The following is a 21,196-nucleotide window of genomic DNA, read 5'->3' on the forward strand; positions in this document are numbered from 1 at the left end:
CGGTTGCCTTCCTACTATCTGTCTCGTCGATTTTCGCTCGGTTCTAACCTCCGCCAGAATTCATCCCTTTCATTTCGCTTGCTTCTCGCCGGGTTAACCAATTGCAGTTATCTAATCGAACCGCCAGCCCCGCCAACACGACCACAATCGTCGTCGCGTCAGCGTGTTCCTCGCGGTTCGCCACTTTTTTCACCACAAACTCTGAACGTTTTCCGCGCTTCCCCTCCTCTCTTTCTCTACACAGGAAACAACAGTTTTCAATCAAGAATAGACATTCTCATTCTCATAAGAAAGATTATTATAATCTTCTTAGAAGATTTTTAGTCTTGAATTGAGTTCAAGTGATAGTTGCATCAATACAAATCCAATCGAATCAAGACTAAAGATCTTTTAAGAAGATAACAATATTCTTGCTTATACACGAGAAATCTATTCTTGATTTAAGATTGATTCTTTTTCTGTGTGTGTCTGTCTATTTAGATATAACGTGGATAATATTGAGATATTGTATTATCAATCTTTTATCGGGTTTTATTTGGCATTATCTCGCTGCGGTTTTGCACACTACCTTCTCAAATTCTGCTAGCTTTGCCATCACGCCTTCTATTATTCTAGTATCTTAGAGTGTAATGTATGTGATGCACCATACTTTGTTACTCTGCACATATCAGGTATCTTTTCTCTTGTGTACTTTTGCTTTGGAAATTAAGAAACCTCACTATTGTCAGTGTGTCATTAATCTTTCTCTTGTGCTACGTTACTTTAGATTTGATATCTTGTCCTGATCTGCCTGATGTGCCATATTTGCTTATTGTCTACTTAAGAGGATATTTTATCTCACGGTTGATAAATCTCTCTCTCTCTCTCTCTCTCTTCTCTCTCTCTCTCTCTCTCCCTCCCTCCCTCCCTCCCTCCCACCCTCTCTTTCTCTCCCTCTCTTTCCCTTTTCTTTCTCGGACTTTCTTCTCGTTTCTTTTCCCTTTCTTTTCACCGCGAATCTAGAACTTATGATGATCGACGCGATTTCACCATCGCGCAATTTCGTCGTGCGACAGCGCCGTTATCACAAAGCGTCTGATAACAACAACAGTGAATCATCGCGCGGGAAGAAAAAGCGTTCGTTGCAAACTACATTCTCCGGCGTGCCATTCGTCTCTCGCGTCTTCATTAATTAGTATGCCGTATGCTTCATCCATTATTCCCTATGCAAACGGCGATGAACAGGTTCCAAAACAAAACACCAGTTCTATTAGCGTAACCATAAAGCCCGGCCACGTGATCAATTAATTAAAGTAATTATTTCGTATTACGCGCACTGACGTGCGCGCGCGCGTATTTCTCGCGCGTTTATTCGGGTGAAAGGTGATTATCGTGATGTATGAAGGGATAAATGTCCAATTGTTGGCCCCTTCATACGTCACTCTTTATGGAGCGCGACTTTTCAAAAACAAGCCGCGTGATCGATGTGACCTCCTCGCTCGATCACCGTGTATTCTCTTCGTCGTGCGAGTTATCGACCCGCGGGTCCTTTTTCGTTTCTGCCGAGCGGAATTGACAGGATTGACGGCCTCGTTACGACGTTATGTTGTAAGAATTGCGTGCGTATCGCGAGCGACATCCAATGGGAAAGTGGCAACAGCAGCGTCTTCCCGTCTTCTGTCGCCGTCGCGAAACTTGTCACGGTTTTCACGACCTAACGACTTTCACGCGTTCGATTTATGTTCCTCCTCGCTTTTGTTCTCCCGTCGGTCGGAGAGACAATTTGTTTGTTCACACGGTGAACCGGGATATTTCTCTCCGGCGCTTCGACGTCCGATGCAGCCGTCTCGCGAGGAGCGGTTAAAGATTCTTATCGCCTCGGCGGATATTATTTATGTAGTGTATATCGCTAATCGTTATCTCGCGAGACGCGTTACGCCGATATCTGGCTGGTTATCTCGTTACCGTCTCTTCAAGTTTAATCGTAACGTAACGACTTAAAGAGTACGCGCTCGCGCGAGAATCCGCTGCCGAGTACATTAATTTTCTCACTTGCCGCTGTTATCCGTCAATATGAATTATGCACTCTCATCCGTTGCAACGCGGTAATGATGGCTAATTTAATATTGCACGTGACACTGAATAATCACCGTCATCAATTACGAACTTTGCCCTCGGTTTGGCTCACTTGCGTCGTGATAATGCCTCTTTTCGCGCGTGCATGTATATATGCATCGTATCGCGCTACCGAATGCGGAAATAGCCTTCACGAATAATATATATATATATATATTTCACTTTACACTTTCGTCTTCGTCTCTCGCGACAGATGGGAAAAATTCAATTTCGCCCGGGTGCTGGCGGTTGGACAATTCGTTGCGCAGGAGGTACGGTCGGTTTGCTTTACGGTCGTAGAGAGAATAGTTGGAATTACTGTGCGTTCTATATTAAGCAATTTACGTCCGGCTTCGCATAGTTATCTCCTTACCGCTGATGACATACTATCCCCGCTGCGGTCAGTAACGCGATATCGCGACGTAATTATGATGAGAAGTAGCATTATCCGGCGTCTATTATGTGAAACATTCTTTGAGACACTGCGAGTATATCTGGAGGATATTTTGAATAATGCATCTCGCGCCGGATGATGACAATAATAAATACTTGAAACTTATATGTTTCGCGGACGATGAGAGATCTCGACGATAAAAATCGGCCCGTGCGTCGCCACGTAAAAATCTCATTAATTGCGAAGGAAACGATTATTCCGCTGTTCAACTAGATATCTCGAGGTGAAAATTTAAAACGGACGATAGAAAGATCTTGTACAATTTTCCCTCGCTTCTCTCGAAGTCTTATACAGAAATGTAACGCTTTTACAATTTCGAGTATTGTAAATATGTCCAACTAAACTCTAACACGGCCCTATAAGCCACGGGTCTTATTAGAGACACTCATGTCAGTGTTTATTCAGTGCCTGTTCGCGAAATTCCAATCAGGATTTGCCTTTCCAGGCCCTATCTAAGCCCAACGAAGGCAGGCCTATTTCGGGTCGCTGCGAACTTCGAGCACGCCCCGGTTAATTTCTCCTCGGGATGTATTTTTAATGAAACAGGGAGTTGTACATTAATTGCGGTGGTGCGCGGTCGTTTTTTTATATTCGCGATGTCGGGAGTGACGGCGGGTCCCCCTTTTCGGAAGAGCGGAAATCGCGACGGTCGTCGATGCCTTTCGCTTCATATGAATAACTGATAACGTAATTTAAGGGTATTAATGCGTTATTCTCATGCTAACGGTGCCGAAAGCGGAGCACACTGCTGCTGATGCCGCCCTCGGTGGGTGCTGGCTCGACTAACCTAAATATACGACGAGTTGCGCACCTGCCGTACTTAGCCGCGTATTATATGGATAAAGCTTTAGCAGCGCATTATTAATTCCAGACGTATACGGCCTTCTCGCGCGGCGACGGGCACACGCCTCTTCCTCTTCGCGTAGAAACTTCGGACTTGTTAGCAAGTACTTCCGTAACCTTCCCGAGCAAGCAATGTTAAAAAGCACCGCTACAACTTGCGAGCTTTACCGCCGTGCTAAATATACAGCACGGCGCGATCGTTAAATATGCATATCGCCCGAAAGTTCACTTTCGGAAGGACGGAGTCGCCCCCCCCCCCTGCTCTTCCGACTGTCATCAAAATTAGATTCGAGCGTATCGCTGAATATTAAATAATCGCGCGCGCGTTCACGCATGTCCGGTATATAATACATACGTAGAATTTACCGCGTGTATAATTCGACCAGGACCACCTAAACAGTCCTCACGACGAGATAGGGTGGGTGGATAGAAACAGTGGGAACGGATCAAGCAGATCAAGAGCGCTCGTGGGGATTATCGAGGGCGTTCCGAGCATCCCCCGTGAGTGCCGTAAAATCGTGTTCTGTACGCTCGTCGAAGTGTGCTTCAACTCCTCGCTGTTTCAACCCCCGAGCAGCCCCGCGCTGACACAAAGGACCCGACGCTGCCACCCATCGGTCCGTCCACGCCACTTCACCGGGAAGAAGAGCGAGTGAGAGAGAGAGAGAGAGAGAGGAGCGCGCACGCCCGTCCGCCGTACCTTGCTCCGCCGCGTGTTATTTGCTCTTCCGATTCATTTCCAATGTCTACCCAATTTCCACGGGCTATTGGAGATCTCGTTTGTACAGCCACGAGGATCCCGCCTTGTTTGCCGGAGTAAAAGGTAAATGGAAATATCCGAGGGTAGTATCCGCGCTCTCTCGCCGTAAGCAGAAGGATCGTCGCGAAAAGCGTAGGGGGGGGGGAATACGACGAAGGGCGGTCGGAGTGGCTGGCTTGTATTCCGCCGAGAGCGAAATTCCAATAAACACTCATTTAGGGGTGTCGCGCGCGTTGTACCTCTTACCGGCTGCGAGGCGAGCTAATGGCCAAACGTTTGCTCAAACATCCTCTCGTTTTCCGTAAACAATCGTCCGCGGTCCTCGGTGATATTTGCACGGCGTACTTTAAGTATCGAGCGTATCCGCGTGCGAACGGAGAATAAGAGGCGCGCGCCGCGCGTGTCTCTCCTCTGGGATTTATTATGTACGTATACGGAGTATCATCCGATAATTCCGGAGAAAACGCGTCGTCTCTCGCTATCATTTGATACTCGTGACAATTTTTCCTCCACCGGCGGCCTACCGCTCCCCGTGTGCTCGTTAGCTCATACAGATTAATAAATTCCTTATTAACTACTGCGATTTTTTGCAAAAGAACACATGATTTTCCGGGTAAGTTTAGTCTGTCCTGCCTGTGCGGATCCCGAGGTAATGATCGGACACCCTGTATAGTGTGTGCGCATGTGTGTACCGGTTAAAATTGAAGCGACGCCGGTCTCTCTCACTTTTTCTCGCGGAGCCGCAATTGCGCTCCGGGGACGATAATCCATAACAACGTATAAATAATCCAACGGAAGGCCCGGCGAGGATACCTCCCATGCATTATGTATATTTCGGTAACCGGAGACCGACCGGCCAGTCTTAACTGCTAGAAAGTTGCGCGGGATACTTTATGCGGCTAAAAACAGCCCTAAATCCTGCGATCTCGTGAGCGCGCCCCGGTGTGTACAGCCACTCGGCCCCATCGCTGACCGTACCCTCTAATTGAAGTACTTAAAGCACTTGTTGTCGCGACCGGCGAGAGCAGAGGGAAGCTCCGACGGGAGTGAGCAACCGTGCAAGTTGATTAGCAGACGGATAAGCGACGCTCCGTCGGTGAAGTTCGCGCGGGAATATCTCGAGGCGGCGGAGACAGTATTGCTCGGCTGAATTGCGAGAGGTCCATTGATATGCATATACGGAGAAACAGAGCCGCGCATTGATCTAACGCACGTGTAGGACAACGTGTTTCGGCATGCGCTTTGATGAGGTTGACTACTTGAGGTCTACTGGCCAAACTAGACGTCTGCCACAACTTGACCGCCGTTCCTTCAAATTAAGGAGACCGCAGAGCCTTGATCTCTCCTGTTAAGTAACACCGTCCGCTGTCGTGGTGTCGTACGTCGAGGGACCCAAGCTCGATCGACAACGTCCCGACAAACGGCGCGAATTATATACAGCAGGTCGCGATAATTGCTCTCGAATGTCCGGGGCTAAGAGCCGCGGTGAATTGAAAGATTTAGTTTGCGTTGGAGTCGTTTCACTTACTTTCCTACGCGCAACATCTGCATATTTGTGACGCGGAGAGAAAGCGGCACCGAAAGGGTTAAAACATTCAAGCGGTCGCTCCGCGAAGAGCACGACTGAGGGAAAGAAAGGATCACATTGTTATCGTTAAATTAGTTTGACGCTCTCGCCCTGAGAGGATACACCGGGAGTAAAAAAGACGGTATAATTGCGGCCGCGGAATTATGGAGATTTTTTTCATGTTTATCGAGAGCGACGACGCACCGCGTAGAGCAGCTTCGGAAAGATGAACCGCTTCGTCCGCGATATCGTACATCGATCTCTCGGAGAATCCTGCGATTCCCTCACGGCGTTTTCATTCAGCCCCGGCCTTTCTTCGCCGAAGTTCTCTCCGCTTATTACCAGCCTCTCGAAAGAAGCCAGCGCGGCGGTTGATTATAACTGTATTTACTCCAGCCGATATATACAACAAAATTACATCGTGTCTTGTCGAACGGCTGCGATATGTCAACCCATCGATCCCGTCGATGCCGGTAATTGTCGAGGACGACAACTCCCCGTCGATGCCCGAAGGTTTCGCGGCATACGAATTTCGTCTTTCCGATCGATCGGAAGTCCGCCCGAATATTTTTCCTCCCCCGGTCCTCCGTCGGTCCACCGTCGAGCTCAGAGGCGATTTCGAAAGAAATTCTCTCCGTGGTCATCACGCCCTCGTGTAACATCGAAGAAAACGCGACTCTTGATTAATCGAATTATAGACTAACGAGACTCGAGTGCGCGATAGTGCGACGGAAAGCAAGAAAGGAGATGAATCGCTTTCTCTATTATCCTATCTGTCACTTCTCCGTTCCAATTATCATTCCGCGATATTACTAAAAAGAGGATTAACATTGATCGATCGTCCGGCCAATCTTATCTGATTGGTCAGTCACGGTCATCGCTACGATCGATCGCGTGCGCGACAAAAGTTTCTTTATGCTTCGAGAAGGGTGCGACCCTTCATCTTGCGTCGAACGTTACACGGTAGCTCCGGATCAATCACGGTTAAGAGCAATCGATCATTCTCAAGCGGAGGGCTACGGCGGTGTTAGCGAGATTTCGGTGCATATAAGTGTCAAATTTCTATGATCGATGCCCGGTAATAATTCGGTCGGAAACGCTAACAGGGAATACATTAGCGTAGGAACGTGCGAATCAAACGTCAAAGGTCGAGCTACGCATTATTTTTACCTGCGAATTCGCCGATATCCCCATAATTGGCTAATGCTCGTATCAATAACAGAAGAATAAAAACAAGAAAAGCATTTGACAATTGATAACACGTCGGTATAGTTAGTAAAATTCGTACAAAATTTTCCTTCTTTAAGAAGAAGGTAAATGGTTGTTTTGAAGAAATATTCGTGAGAGAGAGAGAGATGAGCGAAAGAAGATTTTAACTGAAAAAACTCAGGAGCCTCATAAATATGATCTGACTTATGACGCTGCCGCCGACGATGCTACGGTACGACTCACTTTTTAATCCCGGTTCTTAATTTTAAGACCGCAGCTCTGGTTACAGTTTCCACACGGAAATCATTTCGCCCAACCACCTGTCACGCCGACGTTAACGCCGCTCTCTCGCGCAAGTAGCTACAACGCTCGCCGGAAAATTAATTTAATCCACGTGTCGTCCGGTAACGGGAGATGCATACAATATGTCGTATAGTTATAAAGAACAGAGAGAGGGAGGGGGGGGAGGTGAGAAAGAGGGAGGGAGGAAGAAACGAGAGAGGGAGGGAGAGAGCTGTCGACGAAAACGACGCAGTCTCGAAAACTTTCTGCAATTCCCACGCGACGTGGTCGATGCATTCGCAGCTCCCAACGTCGCGCGCTACTAAATTAATTTAATCCGTATAGCTGTACGGGGCGGGAAGCGCGTATCTCGTACCGTACAATTGCAGATTATGTATCCTGCCGGGAGAATGGTCCGCGCGTTTGTAATACTGGAATGAAATAGAGGCTCGCGCGCGCGCGGGCGATGAGAATACGGAGAGAGTCTGAGGCTCGACAAATTCTCCTCGTTTAGAACGAATATCCGAAATTGTTCGGATTAACGGCAACTTAATCGGTCTCGCGTGGGCCGATGTTCGTTCAAGGAGGAAGCGTAAATGCTTGTAAAAAAACTGAGATCTGAGATCTGAGAACTTCGGATGGAGTCCGAAGACGAGGATGGACGCGTGACGAGCGCACATCGCGTGCGCTGCTCACCGCGATAATGACGACCATTCGTTTGCTCGTGAGAAGCTCGATGTGCAATAAAGCGCACATGTTACGTAACGCATCGTTGAACTGGCCGCGTTTGTATTATGATAAGAGCGACGCAAGGTGGAGAGTTTGAGAGCGTGTCAGTGTGTGAAGAGAGCGCGCGCGCTCGGAAACTTAAGGTGTACACATAACGGCTTGAAGTCGACGGCCAAGAAGACGGTGGCGGACGATATGTTGAAGCGCGTTAGACGCTCGGCCAGGTTGGTGCATGGCAGACCTTTATCCCTTAACGTCGTGAAGCGAAGCTGACAGTGCAGCCGTTGCGCGTCGGCGAACGAAGGGAACGGCCGGGGATGAGGATGGACGGACGTTCTGCTTACAGTACGGTACAACGGCAACGGCGGCAACCGCAGAGAACGTCGCCGCTCTACATGTCACCGTGAAACATTTATTAGCGAACGCGCTCCGCCAGAGAGAGCGAGCGAATGAGCGAGCGAGCGAGATAAAGAGAGAGGGGGAAGAGTGGTCTACCAGGACGCCTAGCATTCTCGTGCTCGCGCGACGAAGAACGGGCTTGATTAATGGCACCGTTTTGCAGGCGCATTTATAACGAACGGCACGCCTCCTCTTCCCCCTCCTCGCACCCTGCCCCTGGCCGTTGCGTCCGTTCGACACGCCGAACCACGAAGGGCAACTTAGAGACGGTTGTCGGGGCGAGTTAGCCGATAATCGCTGAAAAAGCGGGCGGCGGCGCCGAGCGAGGAGAAGTCACGCTGGAAACACGCCGAGATGATTACGTAATTATACAACGCGGACTCGATACATGCCACGCGGTCGGGCGTTATTTAATTATGTGGGAGTCTAATATCGGGGAACATAAGAATGCGGATACAGCGGGCTTTTTGTCCGCTCTCCCCTCTCTTTCTCTCTCTCCTTCGCTCGCTTTTTTTTTATTGCGCTACGTCGGAAATTAAATTTCATAACGCGCGCGCGCGCGCGCGCGATATTAGCGGAAGTGCATGAGAGCAGGGTGGCCGCGTTTTTGCGCGAATATCGAGGTACTGCAGCTGACTTAAAACCGCATGGACGATATCAGTCGATTTCTTTCGACTGTGTTTGCGCGCGTTTGAGCAGACGTGTTGCGCATACACACGCGCGATACGCCGGGCCTTAGCACGTGCGAACTCTCGAACGCGAGAGGCACTGAATAAAATATCGCCGCATTCTTCGAAACTACGGAGAAAGAGGGAGAGAGAGAAAGAGAGAAAAGCGGCTAGACGTGTTTTTTTGAGGACTGTGTCGACATACCGTAATGATAACGGTGGAAAATCTGCGACGCGTGAAATTCCCAAGTCCCACGTCGAATTTCCGATAAATTAATGGCGCTTTTTGCGCACACGACGAAAAGGGAGACAGGCGCGCACGGGGGGGGGGGGAGGACGGTCGGAAAAAGAAGCGGGACGAAACGAAAAATCACGGATGACGGAACGGTACTATAATTTTCGACAGGCGTTGGCATTTCAGCCGGGGGAATTTCCGACGGAGCTCCCCCCCCCTCCCCCCTCCCCTCTGGCGCAGCTCTTGCACGCGCGACCAAGATATTTTTTGTTTCGAGAACAATTTTATTTGTCGGCCAGATAAGAATGTAGTACAGCGCGGTGAAACATTCGCGCCGAAAATTTCACGGCTGGGGGAAGTTTGAAAACATTTCGCGAATTCTAGTTCCGTAGTGTGCAACGTGCGCGCATCGCGAGCCGCACACAAGCCGCATTCGATTCGGGTATCGTGACCGCAACTATGTGATGGAAGCAGCATGTTGCTGGGAAACTCGGGGTCGCAAGTTTGCCCGTAAAACGTGGGGATGGTAGTACGATATGCTCCGCGCCGCTATAGATAATTTGTGGCCGCGGAATATGGGTAAATATCGCCGCGGAATCGTATCTCGCGTATGTGGAAAGCCTCTCGATATCGTAACTAACGACACAGTGTCTTTTGTCACTTGTCATAACAAACCATGGAATCGGATCTCGCCTCCCTGTATGCGTTGAAAATCCACTTTGCCATTAGAGAATTTATATGGCGAAAGATTTCGATTCAACTTTTTATTGGTTTAATATACACTTACGGTAACGGCAAGATCTCGAAATTTCGGTAGCCTAATCGTATCCGTTAATTGTTCGAGCTTGACCGGTACCTGTTAACATCCGTTATAGCCGTTCGATGTAACTATCACAAACGAAATTAATCTCCCGTGCTCATCGTGTGGGACCGCTGGGACCGGTTCCTATAATTAGCATGAGCCAATTAGCACTTCGGCCCGGATTCGACAACCCGACTTCACACGCGGTTGCCTTATCCGAACATTCACACAGTGATACGCTAAGGCGTGTAAGGCCAACTACTTATTGTCCCCATTATCTCTTCCCGCCACTTGTACCTTTTAATTAAAAACTGAGCGACATCCGTACGACCGTTCTTTATTTAATATTATCAGCAGCCGTGGGCCTTTTAAACCGAAAGGATGACTAACGGGATTAGATTACGGATTCGCAACCCATGTGTGCACGCTCGGATTTTCCTTGCGCGTCGGAATTAATCGGATTATTGTAACTTTCGTGATTATCACTCAGCGATATAATAGAATTCATTACTCTCCATGCGTTTTTTTATCTCCGTACAAATGGAAGATGAAAAAAAAAAACGCATGCATAAATTATGAATAAAACCCGTCATTTTCCGCATTATCGTTTAATATTCATAGAATAATGCATTTGCGCTGAAAGATCTGTAAAAATATCAAAAACAATCTGTACGCTAACGGACGTATCCGTATCTTTTTTATATTATCTACAAATACACGGAATACATATTTGTAATCAATATTGGTCGCAAATAATATTAATGTTTGATTATTTGCTTGTTTACGATTAATCGATAAACATTTGCTTTGCTCTTCCTCTCTCGGTCTTGTCGGAGCGGCGGCTTTCGAAATTAAGCGCGATGCAACGACCGTGTTCAAACTCGTCGAGACAATACGACTGCATCTCGAAATAAATTCTCTTCGCGAATCGACAAAGAGAACACTAGATGGTCGAGCGAATACGGACGATACCGTGAAACCGGATGTCGTCATATCATTTGTGACCTAGATTCTCTTCTACGCTGCGATCAAAACAAGCGTCATGTCGCGACTCCTCTCTCTCCGGTCCCTTTTTTCAATTACTCACGAAGCGTAGGTATGGTGCAATTGCGGTTTTAACGGAGAGAGAGAAAGAGAGAGAGAAAGAGAGAGAGAAAGAGGAAAAGATATTGTACGTTTCGATTCTTTCTCCGGCCACGATTCGTAATACGTTTTTTCCATTAACATTCGTCGTCTCTTCGCGTTCCACGGTCCACGCTTAACGGCTGACCTCAGCGGAACACTCGAAAATACTGAAAAATCACGAACGTGTTTCATTGCCTTTAATAAGAAATATAATTCCATGTTATCTTACATCGGCTGGAGAATACCACAGAGACGAGCGATCGAGGGCAAAAATCGAGATCGAGCAAAATCCGGGCGCGATAAAAATTACAGGTGCGCGATTTCTGGTTAGCCACTCGACTCTCGCCGACAAAAGCAAATCCGAGGTGAGAACGCCAGCGTAAATCGCGAAATCTGGTTAGCCCGTTACGAGGGAAAGCGCGATTCCTTCGACCGACTCGGGTGTCGATTCGATCGTTGTCGAGACGTCGCGTCGGTTCAACGATCCCGCGAACCGCGAATTTCCTCCCTTCGCCCTGCTCTCTCGTCTCCTCTCCTCCTGCCTGACGACCTCTTTTATTTCGCACGCGGATCAAGATAAATCGCTTCGATAGCGATTACGAGGGTACCGGGGTCGACATGGTCATAGAGCACGTCCGACGCAACCGTCCGTTTAGCTCGTGGGCGCAACGAACGCTTTGCGGCTCGCGGTACGCCGACCTTCTCGTTGTGTGTCCCTTCGAGCCATCCGAACGTATCGAGAGAGAAAGGAGAGAGAGAGAGAGAGAGAAAGAGGGGGGAGAGAACGGGATGCAGAGAGGAGGATGCCGCCGTTCCCCGGATTCGATGTGCCACCGCCGCCGATCGTCCCTGCCTTAACACGCTCAGGAATTTTTGTAATCTCCGACGAATCTTTATCGCTTCGAAAACGCGAATCGAAAGCACCACCCGGAGCATGACCGCAAGGTCCCTCGGAGATGCCGCGAAACCGCTCTTCTTTGAAATTCCGCCGTGGAATTTTACTTTTCTCACGCGAACGTCGTCGCTAACGGCAACCTCTTTAGAGTCGCTCCCGATTCGTGAATTAAATCGGTTTTATTAAATGTTATATGAACGGCAAAGGGACGGAGGGGAAGGTAGCGGGGGGGGGGGGGAAAAAAGTTGGCGAGCGTAGCTTACTTAAANAAGTTGGCGAGCGTAGCTTACTTAAAACTTGCCGACATTCTTCTCTTTTGCAATTTCTGGAATGTGCTTTAAAGTAAGTACACCGTCCTCCGGAATCTTTTTAATTATAGAGCGATTAAACGTGCGAGTGATGTAAAATGCAGCGAACGTAATAAGAAAGGAGACTCGTGAGTTTTAAGATGTACTCTCGGACGATATTTATTCTTGAAATATGCTTTAAAGGGATCTTTTTTAATTGCTACGCTACGTAACAGGAAGTAACGGTCATCGCGAATGATTGTTATTGCGGTCTATGACTCGCGAGAAGCAGTGCAGTTCAACGGAGAAAATTGCAAAAATTGCACAAATCGGTCTCGACTCTGTCGTATCCAAGTAACACGTTTCTGAACGAATGGCAAACATAACTATATAATTATTTCATATCGAATTTTTTTAATTTCATCTTACTGTGATGTATAAAGGGGAGAGAAAGTTCGAGCCGGGTATTCTCATCTTCTACCTCGTTGTGTCCATTATAATGCTTCGCGAAATGCTTATACGACTTCTTTTTTCTCGAGATTCTCATCTAATTAGTCGTTGTACCTTTTCATCGGACGGTCACGTAAACAATAAGTTCCACTGCGACACGACTCTTGCGTTGTCCTACTTTTACTACCGCGCCGAATATTTCGGAACCAATAATTATTACTTCGATTACTTCGAAGATGTACGCGAAGGAAATATTATAGTAAAAATTACGACCAAATTTTATGTAACGCTGGGCCATATTGGAATTGACTGAAACCATTGCATGTTGCAATCCTTAGTGGTACAATGAAATACATCACTAAGGACCGCAACACACAATCATAATTTCAGCTGTAATTACGGTCCAGCGTTACAAAATCCTGTGGCAATTCTCACTACAACATTTTCCCCATATATAAGACGTCTGTATTATACAGCACGTTACATGCATAGATGACAGTACAACTGAAACATCGGTCCGTTTCTCCATTTCCATTATTACGACGGCAATAATACACAGTCGCAAGACAATAATTGTCTGTTAATATCTGTAAAGAACCATTATATAACTCGCAGTCCACTTCTTAGACTTATCTGTTTCCTCGTGTGGCAAGCAATTAGCTGTTGTTAGCAATCAGAGTCGGATAATTTATCACGGATAAGCAGACAATCTGTGAAATGGTCCCGTCGCGTTGTTACGTAACGTCGATAGATACGAAGGCATATTTTTTGCACAAACGACAACGACGACGGTGGTCTTCCGAGAAATCAGCCACGATGGTCGTAAATAAGACTGGAAAAATTTGCGAAATAGCAGCACCGCCGCGGAGAGGGACATGCGAACGCGAATTTATGAGTCGCCGACGCTTGTAACGTTATTTATGCCACAACGCCGACACGGATGAACGTTGACCTGTCCATTATCCGTGTCGTGTCGCGACGGTTTGACAAGTATTAAAACGCGTTTTCTATCTTCCCTCTTCTGCTTCGTGAAACGTCGATGACGAATGAAGCGTTGTCTCACCTCTGTATCAAAGATAACTTTGCGTCTACCTGACCCGATTGCGAAAGAAAAGAGATATTGAAAGCGTTCGAACGTATCGATTCCCTTTCAACAAGTAGAAACGGGACTAATATCGATGGGGGCGCAAAGGTGAGAGTTCAAAAACGAAAGAGCACGATTGATTAACGTAAAACGCGACCCGTCGTTGCTTCGTATTCAACGATCGCGAATTTGACGGGTCGATTAAAATCGTCCGATAGACTGTATGTTGCGGGATCGCTAATGGCGCGATCGATAAGCTTTCGAAAAGCCGCTGTTACGTCGATTAGAAAGTTATCTCTGACCTGTTACGGAAAACGTGTGTAATCTACTTCGCCAGTGGGGATAGAGTGACGGGAACGCGGGCGCCGCGCGCTCGAAAATCACAAGCGCACGCGAGAGCACTAGCGGAAATTGCGGCTGGAAAAAGCTCGTGTATTTCGTATTGCGGGTCTCGTACTCTCGGTGTGATTAAGTGCCGTCGGGACTGTTTTAATAACGACGCTATCCCACCCATGCGGAAGCGGCTCCCCGCACGTCCCTGAAACGTAAAGCCGCGAATGGATCTCTCTACGTTCTAGTTGCGATTTCTTCTTGCTAATTGAATTACTCGAATTCGGACTCGTAATCGAGACTCTATATTGCTTGCATTATCGCAAGTATTGTTATTTTTAATTATCGATGAAATCTTTTCGATCTAATTGATCTCAATGAAAATAACGCATTAACTTCCCCGAGTACTCGCAGGTTTGAAGGATTCCGACGTGCCAAGTCGGAATATTCGATCACACGAATCGTGGATCCACTGGAAAAGAGTTGCCTCGTGGCCGTTTCACGGGCGATCTATCGATCCGGTTAGATGGATTTAGTCCGAGTATCTCTGTCTCCACAAATCCGCCCGCGAATCCGCTCCTACAATCTCCATTGTTCGCAGAGCACCGCGTCTTGGCGATTTTCCAACCGCGCGAGCCGTCGCCCGCTGTTTACCGATTCTCGAGATCGGGAGCATCGAACGCACCTGTCCCTCCAATTGATTTAGCGGAGAGCGAGGAGGTTTGATGGTGTCGGCCAGAGCGAAGTGGCGTCTTTCGGCGGTGCGTAAGCGACTTCCTAACTCACGGAATGTTGAAACGGTCGGGGGACGCACGTTGAAGCGAACAGACCCCGGCGGTCCGCGTCGCGGATCCTCTTCTATTACGTCGAACTCGAAAGTTTGAACGGGGGCGCGGTATCTCTGGCGTGCGGTCTCGGGCCAACAGGTTGAATGGTCTCTCGCAGTCGTGCGAGGAAGGAGAAACGGCGGGCGAACGACCTGTGCCAAATTTAAATTCGTCGCGTGCATTCGCGGCGTCTCCGCCTCGTCCGATCGTTTCTGGCCTCTGCCGTGCGCGCTTCCTCGTCGCAGTGAACAATAGCTAATTGATCGGTCGCGTTTAATAAGCACGACCGGAATAATTCGCTCGACGCGAATAATAACCGGAGCCGCGCGGCCGCCATCTCGAAGAAGAGCGTCGTGTACTTAAACGCTCGAAATAGATCACTGCGTGACATTCGTCAAATCGCATTTTCCTCCTTGTCAATTATAATATTTTTTCAATTCTTACGCAAACAGCGGAGACCGGGTGCGTGTGTTCTGAGAGGAACGTTTTGCAACTATTTCCGCTTTGTTTCATTCACGATACGTATATGGGAAAAGAAATGCTGTTGAATCGATAAAATTTCCAATAGCGATGTAATTGGAGCAAATCTTCTTGATTCGATGGCGAATATTGATAAACATTAAAATTACCATTTTATGTATTGTTTCAATAAAATCAAGGTATTAGTTTTTGCGATATCACTTTGAATCAGGAAGATTTATTCCAATTACGCATGCTGTTGGAAATTCCATTCATTCAACAGCATTTTTCCCGTACATACGAATGAAACGTTTTTTTTTTTTTTTTTTTTTTTTTANTACCTCGGTCTCGCCTGCGCGCTCGAGAAGAGTGTGAACTTCGTGTGTGAAGATTTCAATATCGACTGGCGCGCGAAACCATATCGCCCATCGGGTTGATTGACGACTCGATTATCGCGAACGATGGCAGTGATGACGACGAGTCCGCGCGCGGCCGAATCTAAATTCATCGCGGTCTCTTCTGGAGGGCGGCCGTCCTCGTCTCGTTTGGCATTCGCATTGCCATTGTTCTGTCCCGATGGCGTTTACGAAGACTGATCGGGGTATCGTTCGGGCGCTCGGTGACTGCGCTCTCAGTTGGGATAGGTCCGAATCCCATTCACGACGCGAACAGTTACGCCAAGGGCTCACTCGTCACCTCGTTGCAATCTTCATCGTGTTACGTTTTTGCCCGCGTCCCTTTCTCGATTTACGCGAAATACTCGTCGGTGTAAAAATCTCGAGCGGTCGAAATAACGGCGAGCGCCATCGGCGCGTATTGTCGCGGGGAAATAACTCACCGAAGAGAGAGAGAGAGAGAGAGAGAGAGAGAGCAGACCGAGACGGTAATCCGTGAACGTTTCTTTCTCTTGCGACTGAACGACGAAGACAAATCGTCGTGTTGTCGCGCATCACAGTTCGTACTCACCGGTGGCTCTCCGATTCGACGAGGTAACGCTTAACTCTTTCAGCTGTCACTCGCAGTTGCGAGCGGCTGAAATCCGGCCGAAGTAATCGAAGAACGCGGGCTGCTCTCCCTTGACGCCGTAACGGACTTTTTCAGTCGGGCAATCCCACAGCACCAGCAACGGGAGTACGGAAAGCGTATCTCAGGCTTCGAGAGTTTTTTCCCTACCGTTACAAACGAAATTCAATTTGATCCTCGACCCGCTCCGCCGTTTTCCGCCGATACGACGTGCGCACGGCTTCCCCGTCGCGTATCCTAATTGAATGACGCTCGTCGAACGGTGCTTCGTTTTACTTAAGCCGCATAATGTTTGCGCGACGCGCCATCGATCCCGAAATATGTAACGCACACCGCGCATTACCGGGAAATCCGCCGGCGGCTTAACATCGTACATTTAATATTCGCGCGACGCCGGCCGGCCGGGGGAGGGGATATAATGTGCACACGTTACACACGTGGAGGAATATTTTTATCGCTGCTAATACCCGCCGCTTCCGCGTGGGAATTAAATTTCGGAGGGGGAGGGGGGGGGGGAATAAAATTACCGCGTCAAATGCTTATTATCCGCATTAACGCAATCTCTCGTTAAAGCGAACTTTAACGAACGCTCACTTCGTTCATTCAACATTAATAAAATGGAATTAACCGCGGCCGAGCGTCGCTATTTTTCAAGTTAAATCGTCCATCTCGCCGTTTTAACGAGATGCGTGACTCGCGTGCGAACCGGAATCGCTCGTCGGCGATGTTTACGCGACCCGGTCGCGAATTCGAAATGCGATGATTTGCGGTCGACGGACGGGTTATCGCCCGGCGAAATCACCTCCGTTGCGGCGACAACGCCTTCGAGATGAATCCGGCGGAAACCGTACGTAAAACATCAGAAGCCAGCCAAGACGGCTCTCGGACGTGTCGCACCGGCGCATTATATCAAGTAACTTTACGAGCCAACGACCTCGCGCCGCCGGGACACCCTGTTAATCACCCGGTGCGTTCCTCGCGTTAAGTCACGACGGAATTTCCCCGAGTGAAACTCTCCGCGGCCGTCGGCGGGACGGCTTCCGCCGGATCGGCCATGCCGATTGTCGATGCCGGGGGTCTTGATTAACATAATAATATTCAATTTTGAAGGTCGCCACGGGGCTCCTTCATTTACGTCAGTCACATATACACCGCACCGGAAAAAAGTTCAATTTGAATTCACAAGACGGTGAACGAACGAAACTGCGTTTCGGTCGAGGAAAAACAGAATTTCGTTCTTTTTTGTTTTTTTTTTCTTCTTTCCTTCCGGTGACTGGACGGCAGCGCTGCCGATGCCAGGCGCAGCCGCCGGGCGAGGATATCGGAGTTTTACCGTTATCGTCGCATGGAAATCTCGGCGGCGCGTGATAGTAATTAATCGAGGCTTGATTACCGATGACATTTGATTCGGGCCGTTATCACGCTCGCCTCGTCAAAAATTCGATATTTGTGCGCCGCGGAAATTATAAGCTAATTAGCGACACGCGCGCGCGACTGTTTGCGTGATTTCCATACGAGTTTAATATTGTACGATGTAATAACCACATAAACTGTCACTAACGATATTAACGCCAATCAGTACAATGGCATTTAATCGAAATCGCCAGAGCGCCGATAATGAGATATTAATATAATGTTATTGTTAAAATATTCGGATGCCATCGCAGGCGCAGAGAGAGTATCCCACGTCGAATTATTCTTGAACGTGCGAAAATAACGCTCCGGGGAAAGGGGGCAGGGACGGCGGGGTCGCCGCCGCATACATAAATCCCGGGCTCTTGCCGCGGCAGATATACGTTTCGCGGCGATACTCGAGGCGCGCGGCGGACGCGAAGTGGGAAGTCCTTGACTTAATCGCACGACATAAGTTAGCGGCCACGGGTGCTGGTGACTCCGCGCTACCATCGCCGACAAAGCTGGCAGCGGTGACCCGTGTGATACGCTCGGAGGCACGAAGGAAGGAAAACCGTAGGACACCTACCTACCCACAGCCTCGGAGGCGCTCGGACGATAAACACGCGGTATCCGTGGGATTAACACGTTGCCCGCATTGTCTTCGGGTCAGCTGGGCTCCCTCATGTGCGCTTCCCTTAAGTACGAATGCACACACGCATATTTCGCAGACCCACACACGTGCGAACCGCGCGAATAACGCTTATTTACGGACGGGCATAAATATGTAACACCGACGGCGACCGGTGACGAGGATCGTTAATTACGATGCCGCATTCATTCGGGTGGTTGATCGTCGTGTCGGTGCTAACGCCGTAAAAACTCAACTCCGCCCGTGGTTGGTTTAATTAATAACCGAGAGTTCGCGGGGTATCCGTGCGAGAATCGGAAGCGGTTCGTTTCACGCGTGCGGTCACGGTTCGCTCTCTCGCTCCGTATTATCGCGCGTCGGTTGCTGACGGATTTCCACGGAGAATGAGAGCGCAGCGACGGCGCAGTTCGAAGAAGAGAGGAGAAGAGGTTTCGCCGGAACTTTATTTTCGAATATCCACTCACCGGCGAATATCTAACGAGGCTCCTCGAATCGCGGAAGGGCGCAATTAGCATCGCTTTAGATTTCCGCTCGACTACTCGAGGCCCGCCTTTGCTGCGAAGTCGGACCGGTTTCTGATCTTATAACGATAATTGGGTAATGAGTTGGCAAACTAAGTAGACATACCTCCCCGGGCCAAGTCTCGAGCTGCATCATCGGGGAGTGGAATCGAATCTCGGAGTTTAGGTACGATTCGCCGGTATGCACAGTCCCGCTCGAGAGAACCACCGGCTGGACTCCCTCTCTCTCTCTCTTTCTCTTTCTCTCTCTCGACTGTTTCCGTTTGCGCTAGTTAGAGAAACGGTACGTTCGCTCACGAAAGCAAACTTCTATCGAAGCTTCTGCAGACTTGCGCAGCGTGGTGGGTTTCTGGAGAGTGGCAAAGCAAAAGAGCGAGTGAGAGAACGCGAAATGGAGGGGCGAAGGGGCGCAAAGAGAGATTGACTGTGGAAATTTCAAACGTAGCTGGATAGGGAGCGAGAAGGTCTCGCCTCGTATTCCCCAGTGAACTTTAAATATTTGAAACGCTATATATTTCCGCCGTTTTATATAACGTCCATAAAACATGCAAACGCACTGAGTAAATTACGGAGTACGCCGGGAACAAATGCTAGGATACGTTACCGTCACGCGAGCCGGTACGCTCGCGAGCTGGAATTATAGCGAAAGTTGCGTGAAAAAAGCCCAGCTTCTTGCACGCTGCAATCCGGCGGTAACGCCGTTGCGCGCGGGACGAATCGATAACCGCGTCCGTTTTTCCGATCGGCGACAACTATCGGCGGGTTATCCCATCGGAAAAATCAAGCTTTTCCCGAATTCCTCGGGATTGCCTGAGAAACGAAGAACTGATCCCGGTAATCGACGATATTTAATCCTTCCTGATTCCATTTCCCTCTGAGGAATTTCAGATGTGTACGCATTGTTACGCAAAAAAAAGTGAGTTAAGCTAACGTCAAAGAAACCCTCGAACCCATCATGGGACCTATGATACGTAGGGCGAGGCAATTAACTATCACAACCTTGAATGAGCATCTTCGAAATATAAAAGTAGGAAAAGAATTCATCTAACAAAAATTGCACCGTCATCAATGATCAGCACTTTAAAGTTCGAACATCTTCTGTAAATGTCAACTTTTTTCTCACCCCCGTCCAATCCTTGATAAAACATTTCGGATTCTCGAAGATACCCAAGGTATTATTACCTCACCTTGAACAACCCGATTGACCCCGAAATATGAAGACACGCGGCCGATGCGAGTGATGTATCCGCCGCGTCCGATGTATATTAATTTATGCGGCGAATGTTCGAATGTCGGACGCGCTCTTTAACGGCATTCCGTAGCGAAGTCGTATATCTTGTCCACGGAGGTGGGATCCACCGATAATCGAGATCCAAAGAGCGTTATAGTTGGCTTTAATGCCGGGTATTCAGAGTGAGGTACAGTGTGTCCCGACACTCGACTTGGGCAGGTTCCAAGGTCCTCGCCGCCTCTCGGTGTATACGTATATAACACACGTACACGCGAATTCACACACGTGCTGGACGTTCGGGACGGTAACCACCGGTGCGCCCCGGGCTCCACCTTGACGTGTTCATGCACCGGTCCTCTCGTAAACTTCTGGAGTGCTCCCGCCGCCTCCTTGGCTCTCTCGTCCTTTCCCTCCACCTCCCCTATTTGTTGCCCCCTTCGTAAAACCTCGGACGAAGTGGAAGATTGGTTGAACCACCCGCTCAACTCTCGATGTCTCGCTCCCGCGTTCTCTTCCCCTTCTTCCCTTCTCTCTTTCTCTCTCTCTCTCTTATTTTCTTCATCTTCTTCTTCGTCGTCTTCCTCCGTAACAGCGCCCGATTCTCCTTCACTTCGCCGTGGCGGATCTCCCTGTGCCGCATTGAACTCGATGTACCAGCAGATACGACCTTTACGATCGGAGGCCGCTTATCCTTCGCGAATAATAAGATCAAAAGGGCGGTTCTGCAACCCAAGGGGGAAGAGCTCCCGTCTCGAAGGGCGGGTTACGTTTCACGCGCGGAACGCGTAAACGGAAAGTCACGCGCGGACGAGCAGCTGGGATGAAAGTTTAACGAGAATACTCGGCGACTGCGACTTACAGCGCCGTCTTAACGCGCG

General features: G+C 48.8%; 1 protein-coding gene across 4 annotated transcripts in view; it reads left to right on the forward strand.

Annotated features, from left to right (window-relative positions):
• Positions 1-21,196, forward strand: part of LOC106748027 (mannosyl-oligosaccharide 1,2-alpha-mannosidase IA) — a 357,345-nt gene that overhangs the window by 275,133 nt on the left and 61,016 nt on the right. The window contains exon 1 of one of the 4 annotated variants that reach the window (XM_014626180.1): positions 4,174-4,214. The exons of the other annotated variants lie outside the window; for them this stretch is intronic. The gene's annotated coding sequence lies outside the window, so the exon portion shown is untranslated. Of the gene's footprint in view, positions 1-4,173; positions 4,215-21,196 lie in introns of those variants that run through there. 4 annotated transcript variants of the gene reach the window in all.

This window comes from Dinoponera quadriceps, unplaced genomic scaffold (genome assembly GCF_001313825.1).
Source record: "Dinoponera quadriceps isolate SergipeBrazil2010 unplaced genomic scaffold, ASM131382v1 scaffold2662, whole genome shotgun sequence".
NCBI lineage: Eukaryota > Metazoa > Arthropoda > Insecta > Hymenoptera > Formicidae > Dinoponera > Dinoponera quadriceps.